Genomic DNA, 19403 nt, shown 5'->3' with positions numbered 1-19403 from the left:
GCGACATTGCATGGTTGATGATGACCGTAGATGGCAGTTATGCACTGTGTACTTCAGAAAGCCAGGAGAAAGAATCTGAATGTTTTCACTGTAAATAAAAGTTGACTGTCTGACGGGACAGAAATGCTGAGTCTATTTTCAACATTAGATAATGTATACCCACACAGAAACTTCCTACAGCACTCCATTAATATGTATAATATTTTATATATCAGTTAAAGTTTTGTAAATATTATAAATGCATAGCCAACCTCACAAAAAAGAAAAATCAGTTCTAGAAACAAAGGAATGAGTTTAAAACCAGGAAAAAATGGGGCAATACAGAATCTGAATAAAAAGCAAAAACAACACCCCCAACCCTTAACATGAACAAAATTTTGCTCTACTTTTACCGTGATAGTTTTTTTTCCCCCAAACAGTATACTTAGGATAAGGTACTTCATTAAATACTTATCCATTCAAAGCTAATTATACTATTTAATCATTTTCTATTTATGAAATCAATTTGTCCATACACAGTTTTGTGACTGAACGCTAAATACATCTAGATCTGTGAATGGCAGTTTTTATTTTTATTTTATTTCATTTATTTTTTTTGGTACCAGGGATTGAACTTGGGTCCTTGTGCCTGCTCAGCAGGTAGCAAAACCACTGAGCTAAATCCCTGGCTCAGAATGGCAGTTTTTAAAAATGATGTATAACTTGATATTTTAAGTTCTAGATCAAAAAATATTAATTTTCATCCAGAATTCTTTTCTAAAGATCATCATCAAATTTAAAAATATGAATACAAAATGTCTTTCTAATGGTTATCTGTGGATTGCCTATTTCATTGCTTTATTCCTAGATTTAGAGAAGAATTGTGAGATTTCTACACCCAGAGAAACTTTGCTCTGAGAATAGGAGAAACAATAAAAATAGTAACACATATTTCCAAGGCAGATTTGAAGATTGGGTGAAATAATGCTTTTCTGGAACATAGGCAGTTTTCAACGGATGACATTCTTTTAAACACATACCTCTCAGATCGGTTTTCCCAAACTACCACTTTCCTTATTTTGCCTTTGGAGGCCTGCTTCCTACTCTCATATTTTCTAATGATCTCTTGCTAAATTCTCCACTTACACTGTATTATTCCCTTGATTTTACCTTTCCAAGACATTGTATTCTACTTAGGCGTCTTTGCTGTTTATTTTCTTCCCTCTCTTGGAATGGACTCCGTAGTCTTTGATGAATTCTACACTTGTCCAGAGGCCTGTGCGAATCCCACTACTTCCAGGAGTCACAGCCCGGTAGAGCAGTCTATCTTGATTTCCAAATCACAGGGCTTGGGTTGGAAGCCCTCTTTCCACGTTACGTGACTTTGAATGAGTTGTGTAGTCTTATTTATTCATCTGTGACACGGGACAGGAGGCAGGTAAAACCTTCCACAGGTGCTTTATTCCATGGGGATACGGTGCTTCCCTTCCTGATGTTCTCGTGCAGTCTGCACACAAAATGGTGGGCTGTCTTGCACTACCTTGTGCTGTCTTTTCTTTTTTTTTTTTTTTTTTTTTTGTCTTTATCTTGTTCCCGTCTCTTATGCAAACTGTGGCTGTATATTTTAAATGACACATTAAAGATAAAACTGTTCTGCATTATTTTTAGATGACTGGATTCTAACAGTTGTAGGTAGCAACAGCCTGGGCCTGGTGTTTAGTGGGAGTGCAGTTAACCTGAACAGAATGCAGGACGTGGTACAGCGTTTCCCCCTGTTTGCGATCAAGTACACTGTGAATAATGGTCACCACCCAGGGAGGCATCCGGTTTGGTTTCGTGGATAGCACCTTGGGTAACCTTGGGGAACTGCATGGTCTTCTCTTTGACTTAAGTTTGAGGAAAACACTGGGAGGAAAGAGTGAAGAGGGGCCTGGATAATTAGGGTCTAAGTGCTGCTATCACAGAGAAGAAAGGCTGCCCTAAGCCCCAGGTTTAGGCATCAGCCCCCTTCAGGAGCCAGTGCAACCTTTTCAGTGGCTTCCGGCAGGACCCAACTGCTGGATTTAAATAACAGCAGCTACACAAGGACTACTCAGGCTGCAGGGAGCACCAGGAAGTGCCTGCATTCCTGTGGGCCTAAAATCTTGGTCTTTATCACAGTGTTGTTCTGCAACTGTTAATGGTTCTTTCCCAGGAATAAAGAGGATTCCTTTTCCTTTCTCTTGTAGTTGGCTGAGCAGAGTATTGATTGCTCTCTCTCCCATTTCCTTAACAAGATTCTGGCTTTTAATATATGTGTCCAAATAAAAAGTCTACCGCCTCCCAGTGCCTCCCAGGTGCAGCTTAGCTCTGCTTCGTTGCCCGCCTCCGGCCGCCTGTCCTCTCTGGCTCCCATTTAGGAAAGGCAGCGGGCACAGGAAGACGTTGTCCAGGGCAGCAGAAGCAGCAGGATATACTGTCTGGGTAATTTTAGGAGCGAGTGTTAGAATGGCTCATATCCTGAGGCTGGGCAGTCCCAGCCTGGCTGCTCAGTGCACGACGCTGGGAGCTGTCCGACAAGAGAGGCTGAGGCCGCAGCAGCACCAGTGGGAGCTGGGCCCCTCTGCCCACGGCTTCATTCTGTTGGGTGCAGCCACCCATGTCCAGGCACAGTCCGCCCCTGAGACACCTCCTGGGCACACGCAGAAGCAGGACCTGCAGGCTCTCGGGGCCTCCAGTCCCTCAGGTTGGCAAAGAAATCAGCCATCGCAGGGCCCTGACGAAGGGTGCTGTGTCTCAGCCTCACCTCTTCCTCAGGGTGACCTTGAGCCGATGACATAACCTTTGCACCTCTGTTTTCTACCCTGTCGCTCCTCATAAAAGCCCCTGAGAATTAAATGATTTAATGCATGAACACTACTCAGAAAAATGCCTCGCAGATATGAATGATAAATATTGATTTTAGGGTTCTTTTCACTGTTAGGGCCCTATGGCACCTGGCTTTGAATCCAGGTAAGAACTCTCTAGGGAACAGGTGTGGTGTAATTGAATAAACGTGGAATCTTTGGCTTAGCAAGAATAAAATGCAGATCAAGCTCAGAGCTAGTAAGTGGGAGAACAGAACTGAAATGCTTCTCTGTCTCTGAAATCTGTTCTCTTATTCCTTGTGCTGTGTTGCCTAGGATCTATTTGCAAATATTTCTTGACTGCAACCTATATGCCGGTTGTATTTACTCGTCATTAGTCCCATGCATGACTCTCTTCCCAACTAAAGTGTAAGGAGCGCACTTCCATTTCTGCCCTTCGTCGAATGCTGAGTGTAAAGGCATTTTCTGCTTCCTTTTTGAGCTACCTAAAGTACTGATGCCAAAGAAGCCACTCTGCCATAGTGTCACAGTACCCTGCACCGGTTTCTATCCTGTGCTCCCTTGAGATTATAGTCCACAGTTAAAGAAAAGAAAAGAAAAGAAAAATTCGCACAGCCATGAGGGAGGGGCTCCCTCGATCCCCTCCCTCATGAGATTCTTTTTCCAGGCGCTATTTGTGGGCGACTTCTTGCTCCTATTTCTCTTCAGTGTCTCTTCTGCTCAGTTTATAATAGCAAGCGGACAAAAGGGACAGCAGAGTGTGAAATCGTGGGTTCTCAAGATTTTCTAGAGTAAACAGCACCATCTCCCCAGTGCAATCATTTCTAGATTTTGAACTCCAGTGCCATTGAACTTAGGGCTAAAGAACTAGTGTACAGCTGGCTTTGGATGCTCTTCATGTGGCGGCAGAAATACCCGATACCACAAGCTCTGGACTTCTCAGGTGGCCTTGATGCTGCTACAGCTGTGGAATTATTTTAATATATAACTTTATGCAGATCTAAAGCATGCTAAAACTTAGAAGAAAATCAGGCTGTCACTTGAATATGAACTTTTAATTTTCTGACTTTGTGAGTTTATGTTTGTAATGTATGGATGGCTTCCTAGGCACCGTTTGAATGGTAAGCCTGTTAGCAGGCACAAAACAGTTAGACTCTAATGAATTCCCTTTATCCAAAGATGTTTCTAAACACTGAAATGAGAAAAAGATTAAAAAGGTCATTTCATAGAAATTACGACATGTTTTGGACTAGAGAAAACATGTGGACTTTAAGTGTAAGGTCACTGTAATATAAGTATTTCTGTTTGGCTTTAATCCATGAGCATGTACTTAAGAAAAAAATTAGCTTCAGAGTCAACCTTTGAAATTAAAAATTAAAGGCCTTTTCTTCTCTTGATCCAAATTGTAACAAAATTTTACATTAGAAAGAATTTTTAAATGGTTGATAAATGGGACTTTGGATTTAAAAAGGAAGAAAAACATAGGGTGTTTTGAGATAGATTATAGAGATGGTAATAGGGCACCAAGTAATCCAAAAATGATATCCAAATAAGCAAAAATAATCCAAACAAAGGAAATATTGTAACTCCAAATCTGCTAGATATCTGAAACCTTGAATTTGTGTTCTCTAAAATCAAAGAATGAATTCTAGGAAGGATGGGTGAGAGTATGAAAAATTTATTGAGAGAAAGAAACTTCTGTCTAAGAGAGACAGAAGGGGTACCAGAAAGTGGGTAGCCCTCCCAAACCACTTTTCAAAGGTGTTTTATAGGGCAAAGCCTCAAGGTGAGGTGGGTACAAATTGGGACAAAACTATAAGACCCAATGGAAAATTAGAAGGTGGGCATGAGGTGGGGCAGAACCACGACCAACCAATAAGATTACAAGCACAGTCACCCAGGTGATATTGATTAAATGAGGACCAAATGGGAAAACAAATCATGTATGAGGTATTTCTAGAAAGGAAATGGGCTAGGGAGATTGATGCCCATTTAGAATATCAATCACCGCTATTCATCTCTGGGGAAGTAGTGCCTCTTTTCTTTTTGTAATGCTAACCACTTAACATGCCTCAATTGTTTTTCTATGCTGAGGGCCCAGTTTGTCCAACTGCCTTATAATAATTTCTAACTAATTTAGCTATCTGCAGTACAGCACTTGTACTTTGGTTCAGCAATAGTATTTTGGTTTAATGAGAGTCAAAGGTGATTCTTGATGCAGGTGATTTGGGGATTAATCTATCAGAAAATCGGATTGAAAGCATAGTGTGCTCTTTAAAGCCACTAATGAATAAAAGTTTTATATTATGGTAAGGTTTTGTGTTCCAGTACCCAGGCTCTGAACTCAGTTGTAATAACAATGATGGCAAATGGTAACAATGTGTCCTTCAGGAAGTCTTTATTACATGCTTACCATTTTCTACACAGTGTTCTAGGTGGTAGGGATACAGAAGTGAAGAAAATGTTAAATTCTCACCGGCAAGGAGTTTATAACCTAGAGGGGAGTGATGGAGAACAAAAAAATACACCCATCTATACTAATCTCAGAAGCTGGTAAGTGTTATGTAGGAAAATAAAGTGGGGTAAAGAAAATGGAAACGGTATTGTTTTACCATGATGAAGGTGAGTAGGAAGGAAAATGATTCTGGCTGTGTTCATCATGTTTGTCAGGCGTTTTGCTTGTTTTTTCATGTTGATCTTTTCTTGTTAGTATATATTATCTTTATTTTACAGATGCCAAAACTGAGAGCCATGGACATTAAATGACATGCCCCCGATCTTGGGGAGAGCCCCTGTTATGTGAGAATCAAACCCAGGTCTTGTGGACTTTTTGCTTTGCTATGCAGTTCCTGCTTTCTCTCTTTCCCTGGATATCCAGTAAGTGAGTATATTTTTGGCACTTTTCAATATAAAAATTGTATTTTCATACACTTTTATTATTATTATTAGTATTTAACATTTCTAATAGTCCTAAGAAAATAGTACCATCAGATTAATTTTAAACAAGAGAAATTAGACTCAGATGAAGTTTTCCCAAATTAGTAAGTGGCACATCCATAAGTCTTTGACTTCTAAGTCACTGTCCTTCGTAAAGGCCAAACATGAGCTTGTGTGACTTGTTGTTCAGGGAAATGGGCTCTAAAGTCAAAGCCAGCATTTGAATACAGTCCCATCACCTAGTGGTTATTTGGCTTTGGGATTTTAAACACTCCAAGCCTCAGTTTTCTCCCCTGTAATGAAGGTAATAATAATAAGAACGCTTAACTCATCATGAGGTCAAGTGAGTCAGCTCATCTAAAGCACTCAGAACTGTTCCTGTACATAGTCAGTGCTACACAAAGTTTGATGTTAATATAATATTCAAGAACTAAAGTAACTACAATTAAAAGTTCTGTGTTTCCATATACTTAAGTGATAAATGACATGGTCTTTGCAGTAGTGGTAGTAGAAGATCAGAGATATGGATGGCTCACACATGCACAGAGCTTCTTGCCCCTGGGAAGATGGCCAAAGTCACTTGCAGAAATGTCCCTCCCCGGATTCCCCTTTTGAGCTTCCTGGTTTGTTTATCGCTTGCCCCAAATCTTTGAAAAAAGTCAAAATTGTGTGTATTTTTGGTATACAACATGATGTGTTGAAAAATGTGTACATCTTGGAAAAGCTAAATGAAAATAATTAATTATATGAATTACCTCATATACTCACCTCTTTTTTGTATGAGACTGTTTAAACTCTACACTCTTAACAATTTTCAAGTACATAATACATTGTTAGGGTGTAGGACATGTCTCTTGAACTATTTCCTCTAGTCTAACTGAAAGTTTGCATCCTTTGACCAACATTTCCTAAATATCTATCCCTACAGCCCTAATGACTGCCCTTCTACTCTCTACTTCTATAAATTCAACGTTTTTAGGTTCCGCATATACATAAGGTCATTTGTCTTTTTGTGCTTGGCTTGTTTCATTTAACAGCATGTTCTCCAGGTGCATCTACATTGTCACAAGTGACAGGATTTCTGTTAAAAGGAATCCTTGGGGAAAATCATTTCATAATTAAATCAGGACTGCTTGAGGCCTCTAATGTCTCCTTGCCTGTGAGTTGGCTATGGTGAGCAGAAACATAACGCTGTGTACCTCTGGTCACAAGCTGAGGCCTCAATGGTCCTGAGATGCTTTGAGGCTCCAGCGCAAGGTTACATCAGCTGAAGACATCCTGGTTCCTTCAGAACCAAGTAGTAATAAAGAAACAGAAAAGTTTCACCTGGGAGAAGGACAAACTCCTTATGAGCCTGCTCTCTCATCCCACCTACTACTGTAAGAATGCTTTGCCTAGCTCACCATCCTCATCAATGTAAGATCCTCATTAACCTAAGATTCTTTTTTTTTTAAATTGAGACAGTTTTTATTTGAAAAATGGGGACAATCGAGCCGGGGATTTAGCTCAGTGGCACCACATCTGCCTCGCAACTGCAAGGTCCTGAGTTCGATCCCTGGTACCAGAACAAAACCACAACAAAAACACAAAACAAACAAACAAAAAATGGGCACAATCGAGCTCTCCTGCCCAGGTCCCAGCAGCTTTGGCCTTGGGGCAACCCAGAGTTCTGCGGAAAGAGGAGTCAGAGGTCTAGGGTGGAGGCCAGGCAGCTTGTGGGGCCAGGCAGTCAGTCCAGTTCACCCTCCACACCTGCAGTGGGCAGCGAGCTAAGGCTCCTGGGCCTCTAGGCCCCAAATCTCAACCGAGACTGAGGCCAGAGCTGGGGGTTATTTTCAACAAACTCAGGGAACCTAAGATTCTTATCAGTGTAAGATCATCACCGCCCTCTGAGTCATCTGATACTCCCTCCAATTATTTTGTGTACTCAATAAATAGTGGCTAGCTTGAGTGTTGTTATCTTTGCCCATTCTGGCACTGCCCTCCCAGCCCTCTATGTACTTTGAAATTGTGTCTCTATTGTCTTTCTTTAGACCTTGCGGCCTCCCTCTCTAGGCAGATTGGAGGACTGATAGGCCTCCAAGAGATTTCCTTTTTTAAAAAGGCTGAATAGTATTGTTGTGAAGACATACAACATTTTCTTTATCCATTTATCAACTGATGGACACTTAGTTTGATTCCATATCTTGGCTATTGTGAATAATGTGAATTATGATGAATATGGGATCTTGGAGATCTCTTTGACTTATATTAATTTTGTTTCCTTTGGATAGTTGGCCAGTGGTGGGACTGCTGGGTTATATGGCAATTTAAAAAAAATATTTTGAGGAACCCTTATGGAGTTTTCCATAATGGATGTACTAATTAATATCTACATCATCAATGTAAAAGGGTTGTCTTTTCTCTATAAACACTCCACAACTCTCTCAAATTTACTTTTCGGTAATAGCCATTCTAACATGGGTAAGGTGATATCTCACGGTGATGTTAAGCTTCAGGCCTATCCTGTTGGGCCCAGGCTTCAGGCCCAACTCTGCAGACCCATACACCTTGCTGCTCACCTGCTGACCCAGGCTCAAGAATAGCCTGCTATCTTACACTAGACAGAACTGTTTTGGATGTTTGTGATTAAAAATTTTATTACTGGGCCAGGGATTTAGCTCAGTGGTTTTGCCACCTGCCTCACAAGTGCAAGGACCAGAGTTCGATCCCCAGTACCAAAAAAAAATAATAAAAAAAAGAATAGCCTGCTGGTGGACTCCAGCCGAAAGCCTGCCCACCAACCAACCAAGCCACCAAATCTCCACATCTCCAGAGATGCTGATGGGGTTGGGGCTCTTCCTGCTGAATCGATTTGTAAAGACTGGAATAAGACTGCTTTTTTCCAAAAAGTAGACACCAAAGCATTGCCACAAGGATCATGAAAAATTTGGGAGGCACGGCATAACCAAACAAATAAAGCACCAGCTGCTGACCGCAAAGAAATGGAGATTTATGAACTTTCCCAACAAAAACTTTAAAATGATTGTCATAAAGAAGCTCAGTGAACTGCAAAAGAATATAGGTGGACAACTAAATGAAATCAGGAGAACAGTATACAAACAGAATTGGAGTGTCAACAAAGTGATAGAAGGCATAAAAGAGAATCAAACAGAAATGCTGAAGCCAAAGGAAGCAATGACTGAAATAAGAATGCCATGGAGAACTTCAACAGCAAATAGATGTATTAATTAGCTCAGGAGAGATCACTGGAAATCATCTAGTTAGAGGAACAGAAAGGAAATGGGTGGGCCAGGTACAGAAAGCCTATGGGAGTCAAAGGGTGTCATCAGGCACCAACTCTCACCCAACATGTGTGGTGGTCACGATCTCAAACATTGGCTCTGATTGTTTTTTCAAAAAATGCTCCTCTGCAAAAGCCTGATTCCAGGACAGCTGTGAGAGTCAGGTTAAATTAACCTGTGAGCGAGATCTTGCAGAGCAAAGCCAGATAGGTCTAATAGTATCCATTGTCTCCATTCCGCCCCTTCCACTGATTTCCAGGCTGGTGAATTTAATCACATTTTTGTAGTGTCTATTTTTTCTTTTTCCTGTACCAGGGATTGAACTCAGGACCTTGCGCTTTCGAGGCAGGCGCAGCACCACTGAGCTAAATCCCTGGCCCTGTGGTGTCTATTTTTTAAGGTTAATATAGAGCTGAGAAGAGGAAGATGGGAACAGGGCACCTTAAAATGCCACAAAGCTTTGTGTTCTTTCTGAGATTCAGTATTTTTCATCTCTGTACTCTTTCTTTGTATTTGTGCAAAACTTTAATTTTCAGAGTTCTGAAAAATTTGTTTCTGGTAAATGTTTTTCAATCCTTTTATTATTTTGATGGAAAGGTGGATATTTGGAGGTTCTTACTCCAGTATTTTCACCTACTCACTGGTAATACTCATTAAGTAATATAATTGCAATAATGCTACGGGAATGAACAGTAGAGTTTGGGTAAATATGTGATACAATTGAGGGGAGCAGGTGTGTGCATTCTCATCGGAGAGGCTTCTCGACTTTGAGCCTCCAGAATGCTGTGGAAGATCGGCATGAAACTCACAATGTAAATAAATTGAAGAGCAGAATAAAAGATAGAAAATAGGAAGCAGGGAGAGAGATCCTTTGCAGAATGGAAGGAGACCAGGAGATGTAGAGAGGGAAGGGGAGGGAGGGAGACATAGGAAGGATTAAGATGTGTGCATCCTAGCATGTACCGACACGAGTAGATGAATAGATGCACCAACCTGAACACAAGCATTACGTACTGCAAACATGTATTGACAAAATTAAAAACTGAGAAGAAAAACAAAAAATGGCTTGGTTTGTTAGGTCGGTGGAAAGGCCTTGGGTTTGATTTCTAATACATCAATAGACAAAAACAGAAACAAGACAAAACAAGACAGATCATTGTGCTTTAGGGAGATGCTGGAGAAGTTGTTTGATTAATCTGCTTTGTGTTGTTGTTGTTATTGAGTGGTTGAATGGATGTGCTTCGATAAAGTGTCTATTGGACACATTTAGAACTAAAATATTTTGCTGTGGATTCATTTAATAAGAACAATTTCTGACTTTACTGAACCATGGGAGATCAGCATACCCTAGCAACTTTTCAAGGAGTCCCTGTATCTTGGGTTTTGTATGCTGAAAGTGAGGAAGCAGTTCGCGACAGACCCAACATTGAGCTCATGACAGACGAGCCTGGAAAAGTCACAAACACTACAAAAGCTAGGGAACGTGTCTGTGTCCAAGTCAGGCTCTTCCCGCCCTCCCTGTGGAGCACGGCTGCTTCCATGCTCTGCGGCACAGTCTGGAATATTTCTGGATGATTGTTGGGGCAAACGCAGTCCTCTGCTCGTTGCTCAGCGTTTCCATGGTTACGCTTATGTTATGGTAGGAGAAATCACGCACTGAACTTTTGTGTGATTATCACAGTGAGCAGGTCATGGCCAGATGGTTTCTTTAGTTGGAAGGAAATGGACTGCATCTCACATTGATTTGAAATACATTTGGAGCGCAAGGTAAAATACATTGTCAGATGCTACCAACTGCTATCCCTCCCAGCTGACTGTCATTTAGAGATATACTTCCAACCTTATATTTTTAAAAACAACTATAGTAAAATACATTTTCCATATTATAAAAATTTACCCGTGTCAACTGTACAATTCAGTGATCTTTAATAACTTTACTAAATGGTGCAACTATCACTATAAATAAACTTTAGACCTTTTTATTAGCTAAATAAGACCCTTCATGCCCATTTAATCTCTTTTCTCACTCTCAATGTTTGATATACTTCATGTTTTTATAAATTTCTTTACTCTGGAAATCTCATATAAGTAGAATCATATGATTTTTTTTTGAGGCAGGGTCTCACTGTGTAATTCAAGCTGGCCTCGAATGCACTATGTAGTCCAGGGTGGGCTCAAACTCACAGCTATCCACCTGCCTCAGCCACTCAAGTGCTGGGATTACAGGTGTGCACCACCACACCTGGCGATATGTGTATTTTTTTAAATGTCTGATTTCTTTCATGTTGCATGATGACTTGAAGCTCATCCATGATGTAGCACATGTTGGTAGTTTATTCTCAGGTATTGCTAAAGAGTATCCCATTGTGTGGATGTACTGTATTCTGCCTATCAGTTCCCTGGCTGAGGGACATTTAAGTTGTTTCCAGTTTTTGGCCATTAAAAATAATACTGCTGTGAATATTTGTGTGCAAGTCTTTGTATAGATGTTGGTATTCAGCTAGGTTCTTGAACAGACTGTCCATTCTTTGGTGTGATGCCTTGGAACTTTCATCAAAAACCAATTCTCTTCTCTTAATTTTGCTTCATTCATCTATATATGTCTTCCTTTGTGCCAAAATCACACTGTCTTAATGATTATAAATTATGCTAAGTTTTGAAAGTGAAAAGTAAAAGACTTCCAACTTCATTTTTTTAAAAACTGTTTTGGCTATTCTATTTCATATTTCCATGTGAACTTTAGGATCTGGTTATCCATTGCTATTAAAAAGGCTGCTGTAATTTTGAAAAAGATGCCTCAAAATCCCATTTAATCTGTAAATCAATGTGGGGAGAACTGCACTCTTCTCGAGAGTGAGTCCCACAATTCATGACTGTGAAGTCCGTCTCCACTTGTAAAGCTTTGTAACTTTGTATGGACAAAGACAGTACTTCTTTTTTTCAAATTTATTCCTAGATCTTTTATTCTGTTTGATGGTGTTGTGAGGGGAATGGTATTCTTAATTTTGCTTCCAGATTGTTTACTGCTCATATTTGGAGCTCGGTAGATCTCATTTATTTTGATATCTACCAAAGCAATTTATGTGATAACAGGGTACTGGCTGATTTAAAGTGCTGTTATAAGTTCTTAAGGGACCGTAAACCTCTCATGGAGAGAGGGCCAGCCACATCTTATTCCTCAGAGTACCCCTGAGACTCTTAGAGTAGGTCATGCACAGGATAAGTGCTTATCATGTTGTTGTTAAATAAACACACAAATTTTGCAACATTATCTTTTTAGTTTAAAACAGCCTGTCCACGCTTGTCAACTCCCTTGATGGAATCTCCATCTACATAAGGAATGTGTGTTAAGAATTCGCCATAGGATCTGCCCACATCAGAAGTTAAGGGTTTTATCATTGATGAGAACTAAAGGTTTATGAATTCACAGTATGGGGGTTTTGTGACAAATGTCTATGTTTTAATAAAGTGAGCACTTTTAAACTTGATAGATGGTAACTTTGTTTTACAATTAAATAAATTTTATTTTATCCCATTTCCCCCACATCCCCTGTACACCCTTATGGACAAAAGCTTTGTTTCCATTTTCACTTTTTTCTTGTTCCTTCCTTTCTTTTTCCCTCACTTCTCCCTTGTTTCCCTTCCCATTTGAACATTTTCTTCCCATTTCCCATTTCCCAATATCTATTATACATTTTAGTCCTTGTTTTTACTTTCCATTTCTCACACTCGAGAAACAATGTGGTATTTAAACATGTGCCCTATTTATTTCACTTAAGAGTGTGGTTTCAAGGTCCACCCATTTAGCTTGAAATGTCTGAAGCTCACCCTTCTTTATGGCAGAGTAGTACTCCATTGTATAAAAAACCCCACACACATCTGGGGGTGCTGTGGCGTCTGGCCCGGCCAGTCCGGGTGGGGGGCTCGGATCGAGGTGCCAGTGTGGCTGAGTGTCCGTGGGGCCTGTTTCGAGCTATGTGTGCATGAGGACCCCACGGCTGCTGCCACGGGAGTCCTGGCCCGGGCCTCATCACGGGCTCCATCCTGAGCCCCGCATCGCCGGGTGGAGGACATTGACATCCGGGCAAACACTGCCTATCGCTACCCTCCGAAGTCCGGAAACTACTTTGCTTCACCCTTTTTCGTGGGAGGTGAGAAATTCAACACCCCCCACCCTGAAGGTTACCTCTTTGGAGGGAACATGGATCTGAACTTCCTGGGCAGCTGCCCTGTCCAGGTTCCCTCTGTCACTCCTGCCCCCATGAGGCTGTGAAGACACTGAGAAGCCTGGTGAATATCCGCAAAGACTCCCTCCGACTTGTGAGTACGAAGACGAGGCTGACAGCCCCACCGAGGACAGCGAGAAACCCCGGGTGCTCTACAGCCTGGAATTCACCTTCGCCGCTGATGCCTGTGTGGCCATCACCATCTACTGCCCGGCAGTGGAGGAATTCCCGAATGGCATGGCAGTGCACAGCCCCAAGAGCCCGGTCCTGTGGTCGGAGACCATCCACTACGAGAGGGGAGTGAGCCAGCACTTCTCACTGCCTGGCTTCAAGATTGACTTCTTCGAGTGGAAGGACGACGAGTTGAACTTGACCTGGACCGGGGGATGTTTCCAGTGGTCATCCAGGCCGTGGGGGATGAGGAAGCAACCGGCCATGCCCATGTGCTTTTGGCTGCCTTTGAAAAGCTTGTGGATGGCAGCTTCTCTGTGAAACCTTTAAAGCAGAAGTGGATTGTGGACCGAGTCAGCTACCTACTGCAGGAGATCTATGGCATCGAGAACAAGAACAACCAGGAGACCAAGCCCTCAGACGATGAGAACAGTGACAATAGCAGCGAGTGTGTGGTGTGTCTGTCAGAACTCGGGGAGACGCTGATCCTGCCCTGCTGCCACCTGGGCACTTCCTGTGCTGACACGCTGCGATATCAGGCCAATAACTGCCCCATCCGCTGGCTGCCATTCCGGGCCCTCCTGCAGATACAGGCCATGCGGAAGAAGCCAGGGGCCCCGTCTCCCATCTCCTTCAGCCCTGTCCTGGCCCAGAGCGTGGACCATGATGAACATTCTAGCTCCGACAGCATCCTACCCGGCTATGAGCCCATCTCCCTCCTTGAAGCACTCAATGGCCCGCGGGCCGTCTCCCTGGCTATCCCTTAGCCTCCCTTTATGAGGAAATCACCTACTCAGGAGTCTCAGATGGCCCTCCTCAGGCCGGCTGTCCACTTGCTGGAATCGACCAGGTCCTAGAAACCAGCCACCAGAGCAGGCAATGGAGCAAATCTCCTGACGGCACACTGCGGTCCCCGTCATCCCCCATCTATGAGGAGGATGAGGAGAAGCCCTCTGAGGACTTGGAAGCTCCTTCCCCACCAGGCGGCCTGGAGCTAGCCCTGGGGGGAGAGCAGCTCCCCCAAGAGTTTCCTAATAGAAGAGATTGATAAGCCATCACTGAAGCAAGGGAACCAAGTGGCATCCATCGAGGAGGTCCTGCAGGATGGCAGCCCCTAGCACCGAGGCTGTGCCTAGTCAGGCCCTCCTGCTGACATCTATCTGCCAAGATGGCCCATCTCCATGGAGACACCTCACAGCCTCAGCACCACTGGGTCCCCCTGGCCTCCACTTGGGGGCTCCAGGCCTGACCCTGGGACTTCTGACCTGCCCCTACTCTGAGAGCCTGGTTTGGCTAGCAGCATGGAGCCCTCAGCCCCCCAGACTCTGCTGAAGGACTGCCCCGGTCTCTCCTGTCTGCACGCCCTGTGTGGGACCAGCCTCTGAGGGGCCAGGTAGCCTTTGATCAAAGAACACAGTGGATTGCCTTTGTCCACTCTACAACCCCTCTCTTTCTATGATCGATATGTTTGTAAATGGTACAAGATGAAGGACAGCAGCTTTTACCCTGGGCCCTGGACCCCGGGGTTCCCCCAAATGCCAGTGTCAACACTCAGAAGACTGGCAGAAGAGGAGTTACTGGTGGATGATGTGCTGTTTGCACAGACCTTCTAAATGGGTGAGGGGGCCAGAGTCCCGGCCAGTGAAGGAAGCAGTGCCTGTCTGATCACCCCACTTGTGTGTTCCTTGTGGCGGACTGGCTTTTGCTGCTGCTTTTGCCCCCTGGTGTTTTTTGTGGCCATGGGTGGCCTTCCCTAGTGCCAGAGGGCTCACCTGCTCTGCTCTATGCTCTATGCCCTTCAGCAGCCCTTTCCCTGGCAGCTGGGGAAGCACAGTCCATCTGCAGTGGTTGGTGTCCTCCGGCCTGGTACCCATGCCCTGTGCTTTCTCACAGGCACTGCTCTGCTCCTTCTTCAGATGCTTTGATAGTGGTGGCATTTAGCCTCAGCCACTGCTGCTGCTGCCGCCCAACCATGTGCTGTGGCTTTCTTAGTTCCCCTGTTATGTTTTCTGTGTCCTTTTGCTTTTTCTCTTATTCTGTTTGAGTGGAACCTGCCTGGGGGGAGAGGGGACCAAAAGGCCACCTGGGGGCAGAATCTCAACTGTGATACTTCCAAGGCAGCCTTAGGAGAGAAGCACAAGGGCTCCAGATGCTCGTGCCTCTGCAGGGCCTGCAGCCTGTGGTGTGTGCATCCCCCCTGGCCAGGGAGGGTGGAGGGCCCCAGCCTGGGGAGCTTCAATGCCCTGACTCCTGGGGGAGGATGGCGGAGAGGCAGAGCCTGCCCTAGGGCTCAGTGTTGCCCAGTGGGACGCTAAGGGGAGAAACCCAGCGGTGGCCACCTTGTTCTTGGGTCAGCCTGTATGCACAGCACTGTCTTCATACCCTGCTTCCCCTGCCTGCCATAGGTTCACACATGCACGACCCTCTCCTGGACTGGTTGGTGGCAGTACTTTGAAGGACAGGATGCAGATCAGTGTGCCTTGGACTCTCACTGGTTAGTGTTTTGTTTTTACTGTATATTTATAGTAATAAAATCACACAGCAATATAAAAAAAACCCCCACATCTTCTTTATCCACTTGTTGATTGACAGGCATTTGGGCTGTTTCCAAGCTTTAGCTATTACAAACTGTGCTGCTATAAACATGGATGTGTATATATCGCTGTGGTGTGACGCTTTTAATTCTTCTGGGAACATTCCAAGAAGAATAGCTGGGTCAAATGGAAACTCTAGTTTTAGTTTTTTGAGAAATCTCCACACTGATTTCCACAGTGGTTGCACCAGCCTACACTCCCTCCTACAGGAAGAAGGGTTCCTTTTCTCTCACAGCCCCGCCAGCATTTGTTATTGGTTGATTTCATGATAGCAGCCATTCTTTCTGGAGTTGTAGCACTGTTTTAATTTGCATCTCTCGGATGACCAGTGATGTTGAACATTTTTTCATATATTTATCTGCCATTTCTACTTCTTTGTCTGAGAAATGTCTGTTCATTTCAGATGTCCATGTTTGGATTGGGTCTTTAAATTTGGGAGATCTGATTTTTTTTGAATTCTTTATATATTCTAGATAATAGTCCTTTATCTGAATAGCTGGTGATTTTTTTCCCCACATTGTGGGTTGTCTTTTCACTCTGTTCGTGGTTTCTCTTTCTGTGCAAAAGCTTTTTAATGAGATTTGGTCCCAGTTGTTGATTCTTTGTAGTATTTCCCAAGCGGTCTGGGTTTTGTTCATGAAGTCTTTTCCTACTCCTATGCTCTCAAGTGTTCTACCTATTCTTTCTTCTGTTTTAATATTTAGCTCTTTGATCCATTTTTATTTTAGGTTAGTGCATGGTGAAAGATATGGGTCTCATTTCCATCTACATGTGGAAAGCCAGTTTTTTCAGCACCATTTATTGAAGAGGCCAGATAGACGGAAACTTTTAAGCAAAAGTGCATTTGTTCATTTGGTATGTTTCAGGAAATCTCTTCTAGGGTCTAGACTCAGAAGTACTGTCAAAATAAATTTGACATCCCAGCACAATGACATAGTAGATCTTGGTGCTGTCTTCACTTTCTCTTCCTCTCTGACATGGACCTATGAGGCAGGCATTTTTAATTTCAGGGCAGAGTTATGCCTTAGATTGTCATAGTGGGTGGTCTTCTCCATCTGTTTACCTCTGTGATCAGATGCCTTTTCCTCTCAAAGCAGAGTCTTTCTTTTTTTTGTACCGGGGATCAAACTTAGAACCTTGTGCTTGCAAGGCAGGCGCAGGAACCACTGAGCTAAATCCCTGGCCCCCAAAGTGGAGTCTTAACAACCTCTGTAGGAGGCATGAGGATGCTCCTTCCATGGAATAAAGGGTGGGTGTTATGGAGAGATGATCCCTTGCAGACTGCTAACCTTGTCTGCCAGGACACACACAAGAAAACTGTCAGTCCTACTTCACCTCTGCAGTACTCATGTCTTGTCTGGTTGGCCATTCACCCCAGAATTTAACTTTTTAATGAAGTATATTTTTTATCTGTTTCTGTTCTAGAGCCTCTAATTATGTCTTTCACTCTGTTCACCATCTCTGTAGTTATCTGGGAGATTATTTCTGCTTTGAATTTTTCTAGTGCCTCATTCATCTGTTTTGTTAATTCCTGTGCTATCAGTTCAGGGTGTCCAGGTGGTTGATTATCAGATCTTTTCACCTCGTTTTCCCCAGAAATTGCCTTTTGTGAGGTGGAAGTCTGAGTTTGTGACTTGCTTAAAAGTCTTCTCATTTTTGTTTTTGGTACTGTCAGTTATAAGTGAATGAGTCCCAGTGAGCCACTCACAGACCTGTGAGATTCAGGCAGATTTCTGGCTGCAAGTCCCATTTTGAGCTCCCTGTCCTCCTGAAGGGTTGAACTCTGCAAGGCTCTACTGCAGGTTCCAGCTGTCTTTCCCCTGAAGATAGTCCAGGTTCCGATGGTAGGTGATGATCCCTCCAACTTACCAAACATGGTGGTCTGGTATGCCTTCAGTGCAGAGATTCTCTTCACTTTTCCAGTGGGCTTCAGTTTTCGTCAGGGAGCCTTAGAGAGGCCCTCTCTCTGTTGTTCACTTCTACAACTCAGGGCAATGGTCTTTATGTCTCCCTGTGCCTCGGTAGTGTGGAACCAGGTAGCTACACAGCCAAGAGGCCAGAGGCGGGGGGTGGGGGTGTTGCTGGCTGTTGTTATAGGCACCTGCCTGGCCAAGCTGGCGGTGGGTGGGCCTGCGGGAGTGGGGTGGGGGTCCTCAGTCTCCTGGATGCAAGTGGGTGGGGCAAGCCCAAAGGAGCAGGGTGCAGCCACCCGTGTCTGACCGCAAGGCCAAGGTATGAAGTATTATATTATTAACCTTTGCATTAAAATAAGCTGGGATGGGTTTGCATATTCTATTTGGTACTTTCAGCTTTTGCCTGGTGCTAAGAAGATACTTGCACAGTCACTAAAATTCTCTCTAACTGTATTTTCCTTAAGCCTGAGAGACAGGCAGCAGTAACCTGGCCCATTTTGGACACAATTCTTGCTGCTTGAGGAGAGCAGGGAGTGCCCTGGGGGAAATCACGCCTCAGGAGATGGGGGAGGTCGCTTCTTGGGGTACCAGCCAATTGTACTAGCCCACACCATAGCCTGTGAAATTGATAAAGTCATCACTAGTCCCTGGGTTCAGAGGGAGATGGAGATTTTGCCGTAGGTATATATGAACAACATACACAAGATAGGGGCTGAGCCACCCTGTGTGGAAGGTGTCTATATGGTCTGATAGCTATTCCTACAGTCACATCATCATGTGCAGTTATAAATCTAAACTTATTTATACATTTTTGTATTCGGTAGAACTTTTAATTTTTCATAATTGAAAAAAATCAAAATGCATTAAAATGCAGTAGTAAATTTCTGATTCTCAAGGATGATCCCTAGAAAGTATTTGAGGACATTTATTAACAAATAGTGAAGCTGGGGACCATACAGAGTGATGTGATTGACAATGCAGAAATCTGAGCATGCACACTGAAGAAATATTATCATCTGCCTGCATAAATTAGCAGTTTAAGAAGATTACACCTGTAGACCATAATTTAACAGGGGCATCTTGAGTCTGTGTCTTCGTATACCACTTTGGAAATGGTAGCATTTTATTTGTATGGAACAACTCCTCTTCTAAATTAGTTTTGCTCTTTGTAGGCTCAGCGTTCTTGCTCACCTGTGCCACAGTACTGGTGCTTCACGAGTCAGCTCTTACAGACCTGTGCAGTCAGTTAGTGTCAGTGTGTTTTAATATTCTGCCATCAGATACTTCAAGCAGAAAATTAGTCACTTGATTTGTTTGTTCCTATAATTGATAGAAGTTAAAGAAAAGCTTAGGAAGTACATTCCTTCAAAACTGACACCCCCGATGTTATTATGAATGCTATTGTAATCCACTTAACAAACTCAACATTGTTGATAAAATAATTTGTTTTCCA

General features: G+C 43.3%; 1 long non-coding RNA gene, 1 other non-coding gene and 1 pseudogene across 3 annotated transcripts in view; 2 read left to right on the top strand and 1 right to left on the bottom strand.

Moving 5' to 3' along the window:
* Nucleotides 1–19403, top strand: part of LOC147821000 (uncharacterized) — a 42547-nt gene that overhangs the window by 5220 nt on the left and 17924 nt on the right. For both annotated transcript variants that reach the window (XR_015447851.1, XR_015447852.1), the window contains exons 2-3: nt 5559–5706; nt 15849–15937. This is a non-coding gene — a long non-coding RNA (uncharacterized LOC147821000). The remainder of the gene's footprint in view (nt 1–5558; nt 5707–15848; nt 15938–19403) is intronic.
* Nucleotides 7474–7606, bottom strand: LOC147821001 (small nucleolar RNA ACA64). The gene has a single exon (XR_015447865.1). It is a non-coding gene; the product is annotated as a small nucleolar RNA ACA64 (small nucleolar RNA).
* On the top strand, nt 8222–14738 carry LOC101697476 (E3 ubiquitin-protein ligase MGRN1 pseudogene; annotated as a pseudogene).

This window comes from Heterocephalus glaber, unplaced genomic scaffold (genome assembly GCF_053883595.1).
Source record: "Heterocephalus glaber isolate CG9 unplaced genomic scaffold, H.glaber_assembly_v1.0 deba00001778, whole genome shotgun sequence".
Classification (NCBI taxonomy): Eukaryota; Metazoa; Chordata; class Mammalia; order Rodentia; family Bathyergidae; genus Heterocephalus; species Heterocephalus glaber.
The sequence above is the reverse complement of the archived record's forward strand: the minus strand, read 5'-3'. Positions and strand labels throughout refer to the sequence as shown.